An 18,142-nucleotide genomic window follows, 5' to 3' on the forward strand; every position below is an offset into this window, starting at 1 on the left:
AAGTGAAATATTAGCAGCTTTGAAAAGAGGAAGAGAGAGTAAAATATGTCAAAATGAATATGCATTTGATACAGAGAAGTCAAGAATATAAGAATCCTATGATATATTAATTTTAATTATTTCTAACAATTATCATTGTAATATATACAGATAACAAATAAAATGTGAAAATAGAAATTGCCTATTATCCCAGCAATGGAGACAAAAGTCTCAATATTTTGTCACTTTCCTGTCTTTTCTTCCATGAAGCTGCATTTTAAAATCAAATTAGGGTCTTTTTGTACATACTGTTTGGTATACCATCAAAAAAGACTCCATTGTTGGATTTGTCTCCAATTTTTACAATATCAACCTTGCTAATAGCTAATACTTATATAGTTGCTTACTCTGCGACAGAATTCCAAGTGCTTTACATATATTAACTTATCTAATTCTCAATACAATGTGAGAGGTGGATACTATTATTATCTTCATTTCACAGATGAGAAAATCAAGGAGAAATTAACTTGCCTAAGTTCACCTAGCTGACAAACGGTGGAAAAGGACTCCAAGCCAGGCAACAGGCTCCAGCATCCCTGCTCTTAACCCATCTACCATACCACCTGCCTCCCAGAGACAATGTGCTCACCACTGAAATTAAGCCTCATCTCTGATTTTTTTAGGATGTACTCAGAACAGAATCATGGGTGCCAAGGGATTCTATGAGTTGAACTGCTCTCCATCAAAGGCATAATACCCCCATATAACCTCTTACCATCTGTGAAAAGGGAAAATGACCCAACTTCAACTTGCCAGCATTGTTATGGACTTTTACAATCTAATTATAGTCTGCATTTCCTTGATGCAATGAAGTTGAATATTTTTTCATGTTTTGGCCATTTGTAGTTCCTGTTTTGTGAATTTTCTATTCCTGCCATATAGATTGTTTGTGTCCCCCATCCCCACCCCAAATTCATACGTTGAAAACCTAATGCTCTAGGTGATGGTATGAGGTAGGAGCTTCAGGAGGTGATTAAAGCAGGAGGGATCTACCCTCATGGGATTAGCGCCCTCATGGGATTAGTACCCTCATAAAGGAAGCCCAGAGAGATCCCTAGCCCCTTCTACTAGATGAGGATACAATAAGAAGTCCATGACACCCTGAAAGAGGGTTCTCACTAGAACCTGACCATGCTGGCACCCTGATCTTGGACTTCCAGCCTCCAGAAACGTGAGCAGTAAATTTCTGCTGCTTCTAAGCCATCCAGTCTATGGAATTTTGTTCTAGCAGCACAAATGGACTAAAACGATTCCTTCCTAGAATGTTTTTTAAAGAGTTAAAGTGTGTTAAATTGAAATTATTTTAGAAGATATCAGAGGGTTGCGAACGAGCTGTTTCAGTGGGAGCCTAGAGACCGGCAAGTATTATACCTTGGGGGAATCACCAGGAACCAGGGCTGAGGACTCAGCTGTAAATACCTGGGACCATAAGGACTGAGCAAGCCCTCCCAACAGACTAATAGCCTAAAATTGTGCTTTACAGCATACAGCAGGGGCTGTACCTATTGGATGGCTGGAATAGTCATTACTGCTACTCAAGACACACTCAATTCCTCATATCAACGTGTCTGGGTAAACAAATTAGTAAATCTGATGTTTGCTTAGTGAGGTCAGAATTACAGAAGGAAAATGAAAGATTTCAAGGGATCTCACACCTATGGAGCAGTCTTACAGATTTTCCCTATCCTACATGGCTAGTTTGGTTAGTGATCAGAATCATCCACTAGCCAGAGGATTCCACAGGAACAGTGCTGAAAAAATGCTATTAAATTCTTACTGGCTAAATTCTCTGTTAATCAGTCAACAGCAATTTACCTCGTGTCAGGCACTTTGCAATAAAATCAAGCACAGAGGACGCCCTCTGATTACTTGGCCTGGAAAGAAAAATACCATATTCACATACTTAGGAGTCACTTCGTAGGATGGGCTACTGTCTCCAGATGGTTCATGTCATCCATCAGGGTTGGTGGTTAATACTTTCGATGTTTAAGAGTAACACCACATTCGGAGGGTTTCACTCCTTTATGTACCAACTACAGAGGCAAACCCAGAGGCAGAGGCAAAAAAAAACAAACACTCTCTTAGGTGAGGGCCATAATAAATATGAACTTTTTTTTTTTTTTAAATGAGTGTTAACACAATGTTTCGAGAGAATTAGTAAAATAAGGCAGGGATGCTAAAGAAAATGATACAGACGCGTATTCTACGGAGGATGGGGGGGAGCGGAGTAGAGGAGGGACGAATAGTTAAATAAAAGCTTCAACCTTGGGCTTTTTTTTTTTTTTTTTGACCAATCATAGCATGTTATCCAAAATCATAATTAATTTTTACTAGAAGGGCAATTTTGCTATTTATGAGAAATGCCTGTTGCCAGTATGGAAGCCTACTTGGGATACTACATTACATGTGGAAGGCTCCATGAGTTTCTAGAATCTCAACCAAGAATGGCCCCTAGAGATGACACCACAACTGAGTGTGGCTTGCTAATGAAAATAGGAGGACCGAGTGTTCCATGCAGAGGAAACAGCGTGGAGAAGAAAAATCATATGCAGCGCACGTGCAGGAAGTGACAAACAGTTTTATGGTACCAACATAGAGATTCTGAACTTGGGGTCCATAAACAAGGACATGTAGGCAAAATGGTGTGTTTAGTGTGTGATGAGACCATGAACTTTCATCAGATCTTTTTAAAGGGTCCGCGATTGGGGATGGGGAGGTAAGTTAAGAACAACTGTGAGTCAAATGCATGACAGGGAGGGGCAGGGGACAAGAGATGAATTCCTCAGGGCCCAGGAGACCAGGCTAAGAAAGATTCATGGAGGACTCCTTCCTGCGCAGGATGGGAATCCTTTAGAAGGTTGAAAAGGGAAGTTTAGAAGGAAGACTGGCTGAAATGTAGGGGAAAGTAAAGTGCAGGCAACAGTCCAAAGCATCTGAGGAGCCATAAAGAACAGTGGGAATGGAGAGAAGGCAATTAGAGAAATGATTAGGTGATCAAAGGAGCAGGCTGAATGTTCACATTTGCTTGTAAGTGCACAAAATGTCACTGGAGGATTCTCAATTAACTGATAACTCCGGTTGCCAGTGGACAGGGGAAGCATGTAACTAGGAAAGAGGATGAGAGGGAATCCTTTCAATGTTTACCCATTTGTACCTTTTGAATCACATGTAGGTATTGCCTACTACAAAAATAAAACTTTTTTTTAAAAAGACTTTTAAATCTTTAAAAAGATTTAAAAAGAATCATTACCGGAATGATATGCCTCTGTGTAAAACTTTGCCCACATCTCTCTCCAAATCCCCTCCTCAATGTTTCAAGTTGCACTTTTGAATTCAGATTATTTTTACCTCAAAAGCTCCTGGACTGCACCGATCACTATCCCTTGAGAAGGGCCAGTCTCTCTGTGTGGACCGGGGTGATAAATGTATGAAAATGAAGTTGACACCATACAGATGTAAATAACTATTTACGTGGTTAAATTCAACCAACTTAACAGGTAGTTGTCAAAATACCAGAATGAAGAAAGTCTGATCAATTAACTCAGGGAGCTCAATCTTTTAAATTTTATGGTGAATAAAAGAGACTCTAGGAAGAATCTCTATGATTTATTAAAACAAAGATGAATCCAATAAATTACTGATGTGAAAGAGGTCAGATGTGAGGTCCAGTGTGGTGAGTGTTAAGCTAATTTAGGCTAGCCTTTTGGCTAAAAATGACTTTTTTTTTTTTAATTAAATAGAATGAATCTCCTGGTCAATCCAGAACTGACTTAAACTGAATGGTTTTACCAATCTTAAATTAGTCAATAGTAGACATAAATTTAATAGTTAAAAAAAAGTGGATCTTAGTTTTGCAAAACTATGTAACATTGTTTTCCAAAACATTTCCATTGTTTTCTATATAAGCGTAAATATACTAAACTTGCAATACTTGTTCAAAGCATATTTAATGGAACCTATTAAACTTGTTAATCAAAACATACTGTATCCATAGATCAATTCTGCACATGTTTCCATTTATTGGTTTCATGTTTTATATTTTTCCTTGTTCTACAAAAGATGTGAGTCAGCTTAATAAATTCAATAAAATGGGAAAATATACTTAGATTAAAAATATCAGAAGAAAAAAAAAAACAAAACAAGGTAGAACAGAAATTCAAAACCAAAGGGAAAGTTAGAACATCAATAATAGGCCATAGGTTTTTACAGGGTTATTAAAATTAAGTTGTAAATTTGACTCTGTGTTTCCTAGTTGCCAAATCAGAAAGGGAAATATAATCGACTATCTAATTCTATTTTTGCATGATGAAAAATGGACGCTCCATAACTGTTCAGGGGAAGTAAAGCTTTTCTTTGGCATTTAGAGTTGAATGGAATTTCTTGCAAGAGTCTTCAAGCAGGAGCTGTAGAAGGAACTATTATCTTAATAACCACATCTCTTAAGTAACATAACAGTAGGTTTCTTGTGACTGTCTTTATTAATAGAATGCTTCAGTGTGAGCACAGTTTGGGGGGAGGGGTGCAAAGGATGCAAAACAAGGTAACCAAAGTATACAGTTTCTGAAGATCTGGCTAGACTCCTGGCATAACACCTAGAATTGGAGGGGCATGGGTGGACATTATGGCCTTTGTTCAGCCAACTCTCTATAAACATTCTTTCAATTAAGCTTCTGGTCAAATTTATGAGCAGACAATTCATTGTCTCTGGCATTCTTTACCATTTTTAAAGGGAGATTAGTATACAACAATTATTCTTCATCCACTAGTTCCCTGTATTTGAAATTCAAGGTTATACAAATTTTCTTTTCTATACTTTTTCTGCAACCATAACAATTTTGGTTCTAACATATGTGAAATTGAGTGGATCTTACTGGATGTAAACAACAACAACAAAAATCATGGGCTGGGACAAAAAACGGTGGGATAAAAAAGGGACAGTAAGGGACATTTAGCGAGGAAGGGATAGGGGGTTTGGTAATAAAACCTTAGGAAAGATATAGAAAAGTAAGATAGAGTAAATCTAGGTCTTAGGATTTCATTCCAGTGGTGCATGTGGAGTCAGGGTACTGGGGGGCTCACTTGTCAGGACCCAGGTAGTGAGTCATTCAATTGCAGGGGCGCTGTGCATTTGGATGCAGGACACACACAGAAAAATGCCTCTTCCATTCTGACATTAGGAACTGATTTCAAGGTCAAGAGTGCTAGCACAGTCAAGCGCTCAACTTCTCTTTGTCAAATGAACAAATAAGTGTTTATTATCTGCAACAAAGTAAAGAGAGTTTACTGTAACCGTAGGGGAGGGCTCTTTTGAGAAGTTTAAAGTGAGCAAGGAAGAACAATATAAATTAACTGCTCAATATCCTTGACTACAAATATAAGATGTGTAAAATGTAATTATCTTTATTTCATGGGAGAATTTTTGCTCTGTTTGAATAAATCATAACATATTTTTCATAAGCTCCCTCCCACTGCTGGTTCCCCCAATCTCACTACCTTTTACATAAAAGTGTTATTTCCTCACCAGCTAGGAAGAGCCCAAGTAGGCTGGAGAAGCAATAGTAATAAACTAGGGCTTAACATAGTTTTGTGAAAATAAGTCTTTTGGGTAATATGTAGTAAGGATGGTGAAGAGGTATTAAAATGACAAAAGAGAAAGAAAGAAAATAAGTGACTGGACCACTCCCAGATAATTCTGGGAGTTAAACAAAGTGACTGAGAAAAGGTTAATACTGACTCAGAAAACTTACGTAACAGGAAAATAAAAACAAAACAGGAAATATTGTATCACAGTGCAAAAATAAAGCAAGTGAAATGTGATGCAGTTATCCTTGATTATTTCAAGATAACATAAGATTTAAAAGCAGAGAGGCACCAAACCTTCCAAACCTGCAATGTCACAACCACCCTGGGTGTCAAACTTGAAAACCGATATGTTTATATACTGAGGAAAACCATGCAGTTGAAAATGTGTATCTATACCATGTATTTTGAATCATTTAGGAATCACAGACACTTCTAAATGCTTTATTTCCACTTTTACCTGTAATAAATACATTATAATTAGGTCAGCCACAACAACTCAACTCTAAAACGAGTTAATATGTCACTTATTAACCAAATCATTGTTACCTCTGGAGTAACCTAGAATTTCCTTTAAACATGAATTGTACTTTTTAATTGTGTTTTAGAGTTTAATTAAAATAAGTTTGATTACCAATTAGAAAAAAAAATTGCAAGCTTAGAAATGAAATTAACTTATATTAAGAGTTGGGGAGAATTACCTTATTTAATAACACATTAAAGAAGGAAAACATATGGTCCTAAAAATGTCAAAATTCAACTTAAATGCTGGGATAACCGAATTTGACTATTTATACAAAGAAGTAATTTTTAAAATCCAGTTAAACTTCAACGGCCACAGGACCAACACATTTTAATCCTAAACTGTCTTTAGATGAAGCTTGAAACACAGTTCATTCAACAAATAACTAATGAGCGCCCACTATTCATCAGACTAGGGGATTACAGGACTGAACAAGACGAAGACTCTGTCCTCCTGGAGTTTACACCGGTTCATTTTCCAAAGCTCTAAACCTTAATACGTTAATAAAATTGGCGCTTACAATGATCCACTTTCCAAAACTCTAAACCTTATTGCTTAATACGAAATTTAAAAATGATGGCCTGTGAAGAGATAATCTTGCCAAAAGCTCTGATGTATGAACTTTACACTTGGGAGAGGAGAAAGAATTTATAACCAGCTTCTCAGAAATACAGACCTTATTAACATCTAGTTGAAAGCTAGGCTGCGCCCAAGGCTGCCTCTGCTGGCCGACTCCGTGCATCCTTCCAGCAGATTCTCAACTCCCTACACCTGTATCAAACTTGCCACGCTCTTCACGAAAGCCGAAGGCTCCCAAGTAGGCAGCCCGAGAATTCCTCAGCCTCATCTATCTCTTGAATATTTGACTCCTAGAGGAGCCTTCTCTAACTGGCCCTAAAATGTTGACTGTAAGGGTTGGAGACATCAATTTTATATATCAGCCAGCCAACTCTGAAATACACAAAAATCCACAGCGACTTCTCTATGCTGCTGAAATAACGCTGTGCGTGGCTACATATTGAGAGAAAACAGGAAGAACGCATCTGTTCATCAAGCCGAAAAAATACGGTGACATATTTCCACCTGAGCTGCTGAAAATTCAACGGTATTTCCCCCTTCACCCCCCAGGAATCCACACAGCAACCCATCCTCCCCGCCCCTGCCCGAAGAGCGCACCCCACCGGGCCCTGGGTGTGGGCGGGGAAGGGTCAAGCTCTCCTTCGCCACAGCTGGGCCTCCCGGGCTCAAGAAGAGGCTGTCAGGTTAACAGGGGGCTGCGCCCAACGCCATTAGGACACCTCCGAGGGCTGCACCGAGCTCCAGCGGGAGGCAAGTTTGGCGGGTCCTGGCCCCGGCCCCCCGTCCCTACCCAGCGGCAGCATCAGCAGCGGGCGGCTGCGAGGGCTAGTCCCCGCCTCACCTACTTACCTACAGGGCGGGGGCGCCAGCTCTTCGGGTCCGGGAGAAAGGCAGCCGGCGCACGCATTTCTGGGAGCGGTGGCCTCTGCCGCTCGGCGCCTGGGAGCGCATCCTCCAGGGTGGGTGGGAGGAGGGGTCGGGGGAGGACCTTGCGGTGACGCGGTGCTGGGGCAGGAGGGAGGAGCGCCCAGGAGCGCGCCCCGGGGGACCGGCGTCCGGTGCTACTGGACGCGGTCGCCGCCGGGACTCCTCAGGCCTTTCCCCAGGCGCGGTGCCTAGCCAACCCTGCAGATGCACCCGCGGTCAGGACATCGGCCACGACAGGCTGCCGGGCCCGGTCGGAGGCGGGGAGCTGCGGGTGGCGCGACGCGGGGCAGACGCCCACCTCTAGCTCCGCCCGGCCCGCGCCACGCTCTGCGCCCCTCCGCTGCGGCGGGGGCCGGGGAGCTCGGAGGCTCCGCTCGGCCGCTCGGGCTGCAGCTGCGGCATCCTCCCTGCCCCGGCGACCTCCGAGCCTGCGGTCTGGGCAGCCGCGCCACCCCCTGGCGGCTGCAGCCTCCGCTGCCCCGGCGCAGCCCCAGCCCGAGCCCGGCGGCTCCGCCCCGGAGAGCTGCGCGCGAGGCCTCCGCAGGCCTCAGCCCTTTGTGACGCCTCCGGGGAGCGAGCTCGTTGCGACTCCGGCGGCCGGACGCCCGGCGGCTAAGCCTGGGAGGGTCTTCTTACCTCTCCCCGGGCTGCATCTCCTACAGCTGGCTCGCTGTGGCCACCACTGTTCGTGGGAATAAGGCTCTGAGAGCAGAGCTGGAGTTAAAAGAGTGTCTCCCCGAGCTTTAAAGCCTTGAGTTTCCTTCCAGTTCGGAGACCACTGGTCACAATAAATTCATCCTTCTGTCCTTTCCGGCGTTGTGTTTCTCAAAGGGGCCCACCATCTCCTCCCCCTTCCCGCTCCCATCCTAGGCACAGCATCCCGGATGCTGCCAAGTTGCTATCATTACAGCAATAGGGACGTAGCAATTGAGCCCTCCAGGACGACTCTTGGCAAAGACCCGAGAGAGCCTGGGTCGGGAAGATTTGCATCAGCTGCTGGGCAGTGCCTGTTAACTTCCCATCCCCATCTGGGAGCTGTTCCTCCTACGGTCCCGTGACCAGCACTGCAAGATGACTAGGAGGATTTGGCCGTGAGGTTTTACCCTTACGCACAGAAAAAAACTTCATGGTGGAGCCTGCAGCTGGTGCGATAACATTGGTGTGTCAGAGGCCAGACACAGGCACACTAGATAGCGGCCTCCTCTGACTTGTTGATGCTGCTTAAGCTGTAACAGCCTCTCGTGGAAGACTGAGCGAAGCATTTAACAGTGATGGCTTTGGGATTTCAGTTGCAAGTGGTCATGCTATATTATCTTGCAAAATATGGAATAATCGCCCATGATATACTGAGCATGTATAAAATTGGACCTCAGGTTTACATCTTTTTGGTTTGAATGTGAAGAACTGGGTATTTTACTCTTTTTTCTTTAGGCATTCATTATGCTATCTGCAAATTATTTCCAAGGGAAAATTAGGCTTCTAAGGTGTAAAGAGCTGATTTCATTGAATCAGAAGAGCATGGCTTGGGATCACCAGAGAAAGTGAGCTGCTCTCACACTTCTTTGATGATTTTGAAATCTAAGATGAATTTTTTAAGAACAGGCAAAGAAGAGACATGTTCCATAGCAGTACAAACTGTGATAAAATTGCTAAGACTTCTTGAGATGAGTTCTTCTAAGTAAAGTGGACATCCAGTGGGGAGCAGGGTAGGAGCTGCATTGTGTATGGATCAGGAAACACAGGGCACATGACTTGGTTACTTCCAGAGACTCTGATTTGATCTAGAGCCCCAGTTTATTTTCAAAAGTACCTATTATTATTCATCATATCTAGCCCCATATTCAGAACGAATTGACTATAGGAATCTATATGTATATATGTGATGAATAAGTGACAAAACAAAGTCACTTAAAGAGAATTTGGCAGTTGCTGAGTCTCACATTTGTAAAGAGGTCTGCTTTAGACTGTAGTTTCTGCATGAAATATCCGTTGAGCTGCAATTCTTGACTGTTTCCATCCTTTCACCACCAAGAGTTCCCTTTTGTTTTTCTCTCTATGGACCCCAGATTTTGTCAAGAAAATAATTAAGCAGTGATCTTTTTTTATTAGGCAAAGATATAACTATGTGTTTTAAAAGTAGTAACCATCAATTATAAATGGTTTGTCAGCCTTTCAAAAACATTGCTTATAATTTAAGGATCCTCTTTACCGTCTTCATGAACTGCTCTAGGACTGCAGGCTGTTATCATATGCTTATTATAACATTTTATTACAATGAAAGTCACAGTAGAATAAAGGTTTCTGCTCTACAGTTTAAAGAGGGAGAAAATTCCCCCTTACTGATTGTTCATTTATTCTTTTTCATTAACTCAGCATTTATTGATTTGCCTAAGCCTTGTCTGTATAGAGAAATCCAAAGAAATAAAACCATTTCCTTATCCTCTAGATCTGTGCTGTCCAATACAGTACCCTCTAGCCACATGTGGCCATTTAAATTTAAACTAAATTTAAAATGTAGTTTTTCATTTCACTAGCCACATTTCAAGTGCTAAAGAGCCACACGTGGCTAGAGACTACTTATTGGACAGCACGGAATAGAACATTTCCGTTATTGCAAGAAATTCTTCTGGATAGCACTGCTCTAACTAGAAGGTGAAATTTTAATTGGGAGAATAAGATATAGTATATAAAGTTATTTGGGAAATCTTAGTACACTACAGATCAAACCTCATTAGAAAGTGTACTTCTTAAGAACAGGGTAATCTCTAAGAGTTCAGGCTCTGGCTTCAGACTGCGGCTCCATCACATGCTGACCTTGGGTAAATTACTTAACCTCTGTATCTGTAAAAGGGGGATGATAATAGTACCAAATTTCAGGGTGGACATAGGGATTAAATGAGATAATCTGTGAATGATGCTTAGGCTAAAGTCTAGAACGTGACCTTCAAGAAAAGTTAGGTATTTTTATAGCAATATACATTATTATAATACAGGTTTTCTTTTTAAAAAATTGTATCCTTAGCACCCCTCACTGTACTTAGCTAATAGAAAGTACCTGGTAAATGCTGAGTTGATGAAAAATTATAATGCTACAATGATTTTATGGATATGAGGGCCTCTATTAAAAATGAAAACTGATCTTTCTATTTCTGTTGAAGGGTAGAGGCCATTTTAGGGCAATTTAGGCAGAATTGTCATCTCACTTTTTCTGGGGTAAAGAACCCTGTATGATGAGACTTTGAGGGTAGACGGAGAGAAGCAGAAAGGCCTTCAGCTCTTAAAGGAAAAAAAGAGAGTCACTTGCCCTCCTTTTTTTTGCTCCTCAGGGCAGGAATTGGATAGTGGGAGACAACTGGATCCCTGAGTTCAGGCATCAGGTGTTCACCCAAGGGACTTCCTGGAGGAGGTGGGTAGGAATTCCGCATCTTTGGGAACATCACCAAACAACAGCAACCATTATTGTAAATGTGTTCTGTATTTTTCTTACATATCTATCCAAGAATAGTTTTGTAATGAAGTATGGCTAGTATGTCTGTTTCTAACCACAGCACTGGTAACCTCTCATGAAACTGGAGTTCCAGAAACACTGGCAAATACTGCTGCAACACCTTGTCAAAATGAAAGCTCCCTGGTAAGTAATGAGCTCACAACTACAGAAAGAATTGAAACTGCTTTGGGAGTTTTCTCTGTAAAGATGTTGAAGAGGAGATTTTTATACTGGTTGGTGAGTTTAATCTACCAGCACCAAGAAAGTTCATTCTCTAGTGGTTAAACCCATCCTGCTTTTCCTAGCACAAAGAGAAACACACCTCCTTGCACACACCTGACGTAGGCGAGTTGAGACGCAGGAGTTCCATGGGAGGGAAACACTGATGACATCTTGGAGGTCTGTGGGGAGCCATCTTGCACCTAAAGAGGCAGAATAGAGTTCACTGTTTAATAGTGTTGAAGGCAGTAGCTCATTTTCACAACTGGGGTCATTGGTCCAGAACATCTTAGATACCATCTTGAGTTTTGAGAAGAATGTAAATAGGTTCTTTTGTGGATAGGCCTAGGTTCAGTGCTTCTCTCGGCTTGTTATGAAGAAGAGGGAGAAATCTTGTCTAAAGAGGAGGTAGAAATCTCCTTGTCATTTGAAAAGAGAAAGAGCCTGCCAGAGTGTATTGAGAAAGAAATACTGACATATATAGGAACGGATTGCTGTCTGGGTGCCTGTTAGTAGGTAGAACTTATGGCTGCTTATTTGGAATAAGCCCCCCCAAAATTTGTCCTTTTCTTTTATTCACAGTTAATTAAAAAGTATCTACCCTTGGACAGTTTCTGCTGCCTTATTTCTGCTAAAAATAATCTATTCTATAGCTTGAGAATTCTTTTTTTTTTTAATAATTTCTGAAAAACTTATTTAAATAATCTAGTGCTAAGATACAGTGCTAAGATATAATTTAAAATTTTGAAATGAATCCCTAAACTCAAAGTGATGTTAAGTGGTGATTGTTTATTGGACTTAATTTGAGTGAAAGAAAATTACAGTGCAATAAGCTGAAAGGGGAGTTTTTCGAAGGAAATAGAGATTCACCAGAAGTTGCAAAAATGTACAGGGAAGTCCCAGGTTTTCCCCCCAGTTATCCCCCAAAGATAACATCTTGCATAACTACAGTAAATATCAAAACCAGAAAATGACATTGGTATGATCTTTAGAGCTCATTGAGATTTCACTAGCTTTACACATGTTCTTGCCTGTGTGTGTGTGTGTGTGTGTGTGTGTGATTTCTGTGCAATTTTTTATCATCGGTATAGATTCTTCTACCACCACCACAATAAGCTACAGCAGCGGTCCCCAACCTTTTTGGCAGCAGGGACCGGTTTCATGGAAGGCAATTTTTCCACGGACCGGGTGGGAGTGGGGGAGGGGATGGTTCAGTGGTAATGTGAGCGATGCGGGGCAATGGGGAGCGGCAGATGAAGCTCCACTGCCTGCAGCTCACCTCCTGCTGTGCGGCCCGGTTCCTAGCAGGGGGGTTGGGGACCCCCGAGCTACAGGACTGCTGTATCACTCCTACAAAGGTACCACACCTACAAAGGTACCACACCTACCCTTTTACAGTCACCTCCATCCTCCTCCCCACCCCATCTAATTCCTGTCAATCACTAATATGTTCTCATCTCTATCATTTAAAAAATTCTAAATAAATGGAATCATACAGTGTATAACCTTTTGGATTGGCTTTTTTTTTTAATTCAGCATAATTCCCTTGGGATCTATCCAAGTTGTTATATGTATCAATAGTTTGTTCTTTTTTTTGATAAATATTCCATGGTATGGGTGTACCACAGTTTAACCATTCACCCACTAAAGGATGTTTCCATTGTTTCCAGTTTTAGGCTATTATGAATAAAGCTACTATAAACATTCATGTGCAGATTTTATGTGAACATAAATTTTCATTTTTCTGGTATAAATGCCTAAGGGTACAATTGATGGGTGCATAATTAGTTTTATAAGAAACTGCCAAACTATCTTCCAGAGTGGCTGTACACTTTACATTCCTATCAGCAAAGTATGTGCGATAACTAACATGTTTTTAATGTATTAAATGAACTTATTAAATTGAAGTATAGTCAAACGTTTCTTTTACTATCCACTACTCTACTAACTGTAATTGCTTGTTTACTTGAACCCTGCCAGACTAAACTTCAAGATCAGGCATCCTGTGCCTAACATAGTGACTTACATATAATAGACAGTCAATAAATATTTGTTCAGCAAATGAACAAATTAATGAACAGAAGAAGAATAGCTGAGTGAGGTTGAAATCAAATTGAAAAATTAAATTGCCCATAAATTATAACTAGAACTGAATTTGAATTGGATGCCATGATTTTTCTTCCAATATATAACATTTTCAAGTCAGAAATTGGCAGTCCATAAGGTAAGTCATTTGTGGGTCAGTTAATAAAAACTAAATGCCAATTATGTGGCACCAAGGTTATTTGTTGTACTTTGGTAACAGCAAAAAATTGAAAATAATCTAAATGACCAATGATATAAAACTACTTTAATAAAATCTCTATACAGTGGAATATCATGCAGTTATCAGAAATAATGAAAAAACTCTTTATGTAAAGAATGGACATGCTTCAAAAGAAATTAATTTAAAAAAAGGTTACAGAAGAGTATGTAGAGTAATGCCCCTTCTCATGTAAAATTTTACACAAGGAAATTAAAAGAGAAAAGATACATGCATAAAGATGTTAATTCTCCATAAATCAGTTTATAAAGTAGAGGGTGTGCCTGCACCATCTTATGCTAGAAAGTAAAGAAATGCTCAAAAATTTATAGGGACATGTCAAAAGAATACAGGAGCCAGCTTAAAGGGACTCCTTCTGGCCATATTTGGAACAATTTAAGTATTAATAATGACAGCAGTAGATTATAACACATTGACTAAAACCACAAAAATAAAAAAAGAATATGAGTCCAAACTGATATTTTAAAATTAAATAAAGAATAAAAAGAGGGAGGACAGAAAGGAAAGTTCTTTACATGTGAATGATAAAATAACACCGTTTTGCAGTCAACATAGTAGTAATTGATTCAGGCAAGCATCATCGGTGGATGCTAAAACCATTGGATGAAACTTTGTGGAGGAACAGAAAATTCATACATTTTCAAAGTATTACTTCCATGGGTGATATTTGCCTTTTTTTTTTTTTTTTTTTTTTGATATTTGTTAATTACAAGTGTAAAGGGTAACTTTGCAATGGAGGAATATGGCAGACACCTTCACCAAACGATCAGACTTACTGTGTTTGTTTCCTATTGGTGCTGTAAAAAAATCACCACAAACTTAGTGGCTTACAACAGCACAAATTTATTATCTTACGGTTCTGTAGTCCAGAATTCTGACATGGGTCAGAATCTAGGTGTTGGCAGAGCTGCTTTCTTTCTGGAGGCGCTGAAGAGAACATTTTCCTTGCCTTTTTCAGTTTCTAGAGGCCCCTTGCATTCCTTAGCTCATGGTCCCCTTCCTCCATCTTCAAAGCCAGTTAAAGGCTGGTAGAGTCTTCCTGGGATCACATCACTGGGACTCCAACTCTCCAGTCTCCCTCCTTGACTGAAAAGGACCCGTGTGATGATTTCTGGCCCACCCAGATAATCCAGGATAATCTCTCTCTCAAAATCCTTAATTTAAACACATCTGCAAAATTCCTACTGCCACGTGAAGTAATATTTATATATTCTGGAGATTAGGACAGGTACAATCTCTGTGGGAGCCATTATTCTGCCTACCACATTTACCATTAGAGATAACACAATACATCAGCATTATTCGAATTATGATATAATGCACTGAGAAGGACATATCACTTAAGGTAGTTTTCCTGACAAAAGAAATATTTGTCTAAATTGCAGGACTTTCTGAAGTAAATGTCCTCCACTATTCAATGCTGTAAAAAAAAAAAAATTGGGTAATTGTTTCAGATTAAAGGAAGGAGACTACAGAAACTTGGCAATTAAATGCAATGTATAATCCTTGAATGGATCCTGGATAAAACTGAAAAAGTATAAAAGGTGTTAGGACAATTGAAAAATTTGACTATGAACTGTATCATAAATAATACTGTACTAAATTTAAATTTCCTAAGTGTGATAATTGTATTGCTTGTTCTTAGGAAATATATGGTATAGTTTTTCGAAGTAAAGTATCATGGTGTCTGCAGCTAACCTCAAATGGTTCAGAAAAAAGATCAAGAGAAAGCAAATATGGCAAAATATTGACAACTGGTGAATCTAGTTTAGTACTATAAAATAGAAATATAATGCAAGCCATATATATATATATATATATATCAATAATTTTAAATATTCTAGTAGCTAGGTTAAAAACAAAAAAAGAAAGTGAAATTAATTTTAATATTTTAACTCATATTCAATTAGCATTTAAAATTTACTCAATGTAAAAATTATTAATGAGATATTTTACATTCTTTTTTTTCCATACTAAGGCTTAAAAATCCAGTATGCATGCAACACTTATAGAACACCTAAACTCTTACTAGCCACATTTCAGTGCACAAAAGTCACACGGTGGATGCTGGTACTACTAAATTAGCACAGGTCTAGATGAAGGGTGTATGTGTGTTCATTGTTCTATACTTGGAGTTTTCTGTAGGTTTGGAATGTTTCAAGATAAAAAGTTGGGAAAAAAGGAAATAGATATTTCTAGGAAATAAAAAAATAAAATAAAATTTAAAATAGCATAGACAATTTCTAGGAGGATACAGAAGAAACTGGTCAACTCTGGGAAGAAGAAATGAAGAGTGATAAAAGAGTGATGGTTCTCGCTGTTCCCTTTCGTACCTCTTGTACAAGTCTGTGACTAAACCTATTAAAACAAATTTAAATTATTCTAAAAGTAATATCTACTTTATCTTTTAATTCAAAACCAGATGCTCTTTCATGCTAAGCTCTGAAAACCCCCAGTTGAGAGGTAGAAGCTCCACCTACTGCACTCGATTTCCTAAAAATTCCTTGATATAGGAAAGGGGTGTGGGTCCCATCTAAAATATAGTAATTGTTTAGCAATTTCTTCTGGTGATGTTTCCGTCTTTACTTATTAGTCTTAATAAGTCATTTTAATCTTCCTGTTTGCATATTATTAAATAATTTTAGATAAGTTTTATCAGTAATCTAAACTCCATTTCTGAGTTGCTGAAAACAAGAAAAAAAATTCTAGCTCAGGCTCACCTAAATTCTAGGTGATGGACGAAGGCTGTAATTCACAATGGCGCCGGAGGTTGTGCGCAAGTTCATTACAAATTTATAGCTGCTTTACTTAAGCCTCCTTCCATCTTGCAGCGGAGCGGGGTCTCTAGGGTTACATTTGTCCAACTGTAGCGGTTGGCGCTTTCAAAGCTGAGTTACATCCTATTGTCTTCTGCTCGTATTTCATGAGGGCTTCCGAACTGAGGCTGGGCTGGAAGGTTTCTTGACTCCTTTGGTAATTGCATCATTTCCTGGCCGTTTCTCATACATAATGCGGAGAAAGGAAGCACTTGCCCAGATAATAACAGTTTGAAAAACAGGAGGATAATGGAAACAGTGCATTTTAACGTTTTACTCCGATCCGGGTGCAGATGCCCTGGTTCTTCACTAAGCAAATTACCCACAGCCCTCCCCGCTTCGTTAATCTGACTCTCAAATAAGTAAATTAAGTAGTCGCGTCCTAAAGGCCACGAGTCCCTTCTTCACCCACACTTACAGAGCATCTGCTCTGTGCCAAGCTCTACACCGGGAAACGCTCTCCGCCCGTGGCAATCTTACCGTTAGATTTAGTAAAATGTTTAGTGGGATTTAACATCTGCGTGAGAGGGAAAGACAGAAAGACATACACAGAGAAAGAGGTTAGATTTAGAAAGAGCAGCTACATGATTGAGAAAATGATAAAGCAAATTGCAAGGTTCTGGACAGTACTTTAACATTGTCTAGGTATAGATATTTACATGTTACATAATTAGGATGAAATCCCAGGACGTCTTTTCCAGCACGGCAGTCGGAAGAGGATTCGATTTGGAGGATCCAGCCTTTCCCCTTAGGAGCCGCCGCGGAGATCGCCTGAGAGCGCAGAGCGTTTGCCGGGTTTAGGCAAGTGAAGAAATTCTTCATTTCTTCTTCCTAGAGTTAACCAGTGTCAACAGTTTCTCCCTTATCCTCCTAGAAATTGTCTATGCTATTTTAATTTTATTTTTTATTTCCTAGAAATATCTATTTCTTTTTTCCTCAACTTTTTATCTTGAAACATTGCAAACCTACAGAAACCCAAAACAGGAACGAAGTGGGCGGGGCTTAGAGGCAACAATCTTTTTTTCTATTGGCCAGGTTTACGTGGCGATTTCTAAAGACACAAATAAACTGAGAGAAAAAAGCCACTAAGTTCCCTGGTGGTCTAGTGGTTAGGATTCGGCGCTCTCACCGCCGCGGCCCGGGTTCGATTCCCGGTCAGGGAAACTAATTTTCTTGCTTGCAAATGAGTTAGGATGGTTGTTACCGATTTTTTTCTATTATAAAAATTCAATTAGCTTTAAATATTATTGAACCTAAGATTTAAAATACGCCATACCTTTTTACAGATATTTGCAATCAAATAAACAACAAAATGATCCCTGATTCTAAAGTACTCTAAATACAACTAAGTCACTTATGAATTTGCATTTTCCACCTTTGAAAATAATTTGGATGTGTATACAAGCATTAATTTATTGAGCCTTTGTTAATCTGGAGTTTCGTTTGACTAATAAGAGGAGGAAAATAATTTTAGGAGGGATTATACCTATTTTGCATCATGCTGAGAGTCAAGTTTCATATATTCAGATTATGTGCTTTGTAGATTGCGTTATGTTGGAGCTGTTCTTATCCGGTTCTTCTTTATGAATCTAAGATCCTTTCTGAGATATATTGTTGGTTAATTGTCAAGTAGCTGCTTTATATTTTCT

General features: G+C 39.7%; 1 protein-coding gene and 1 non-coding gene across 7 annotated transcripts in view; one reads left to right on the forward strand and one right to left on the reverse strand.

The window, feature by feature from the left end:
* The window catches only part of NCOA7 (nuclear receptor coactivator 7), a 153,592-nt gene extending 136,211 nt beyond the window's left edge, over positions 1–17,381 (reverse strand). For 2 of the 6 annotated variants that reach the window (XM_059941278.1, XM_059941273.1), the window contains exon 1: positions 7,571–8,073. The gene's annotated coding sequence lies outside the window, so the exon portion shown is untranslated. Of the gene's footprint in view, positions 1–7,570; positions 8,074–8,284; positions 8,511–11,457; positions 11,558–16,397; positions 16,980–17,152 lie in introns of those variants that run through there. The other 4 variants (XM_059941274.1, XM_059941275.1, XM_059941276.1 and 1 more) reach the window with 4 other exon arrangements.
* Positions 17,382–17,584: 203 nt separating this feature from the next.
* Positions 17,585–17,656, forward strand: TRNAE-CUC (transfer RNA glutamic acid (anticodon CUC)). Its single transcript has one exon. It is a non-coding gene; the product is annotated as a tRNA-Glu (tRNA).
* The last annotated feature ends 486 nt before the right edge of the window (positions 17,657–18,142 follow it).

The sequence above is a fragment of the Balaenoptera ricei genome, chromosome 12, assembly GCF_028023285.1.
Source record: "Balaenoptera ricei isolate mBalRic1 chromosome 12, mBalRic1.hap2, whole genome shotgun sequence".
In the NCBI taxonomy this organism is placed as follows: domain Eukaryota; kingdom Metazoa; phylum Chordata; class Mammalia; order Artiodactyla; family Balaenopteridae; genus Balaenoptera; species Balaenoptera ricei.